Here is a 403-nt window from a genome sequence, read left to right on the forward strand (position 1 = left end):
ATCCGCAAAAACTACTTCACAGTTAGGGCGGCTAGGAGCTGGAACCAACTTCCAAGGGAAGTGGTGCTGGCCCCTACCCTGGGGGTCTTTAAGAAGAGGCTGGATGCCTACCTGGCTGGACTCATTTGAGTCCCGTTTCTTGTTTTGGGGTTTTGTTGTTTTCCCGCCCTGGCGGGGGGTCGGGCTAGAAGATCTACTAGGTCCCTTCCGACCCTAAATCTATGAAACTATGAATTCCCAGATGCTTTTGGTGAGCCGTGGGGGCCTAGGCACCCTCCTGCTCCCTTTGATCGGTGTTGGGATTACCTTACCTCCCTTTGGGCTTGGAGGATTGTCTCCATTAGGAGTGACCACTCTTCTTGGACACCTGGCTCCCCTCCCCTCCGGGACCTCAGTGCTTCCC

At 55.1% G+C, this 403-nt stretch overlaps 1 protein-coding gene across 1 annotated transcript in view; it reads left to right on the plus strand.

The window, feature by feature from the left end:
* OGFOD3 (2-oxoglutarate and iron dependent oxygenase domain containing 3) overlaps positions 1 to 403 on the plus strand; it is a 176857-nt gene that overhangs the window by 37958 nt on the left and 138496 nt on the right. The window lies entirely within an intron of this gene.

This window comes from Gavialis gangeticus, unplaced genomic scaffold, assembly GCF_001723915.1.
Source record: "Gavialis gangeticus isolate Ggan-Ray unplaced genomic scaffold, GavGan_comp1, whole genome shotgun sequence".
Classification (NCBI taxonomy): Eukaryota; Metazoa; Chordata; order Crocodylia; family Gavialidae; genus Gavialis; species Gavialis gangeticus.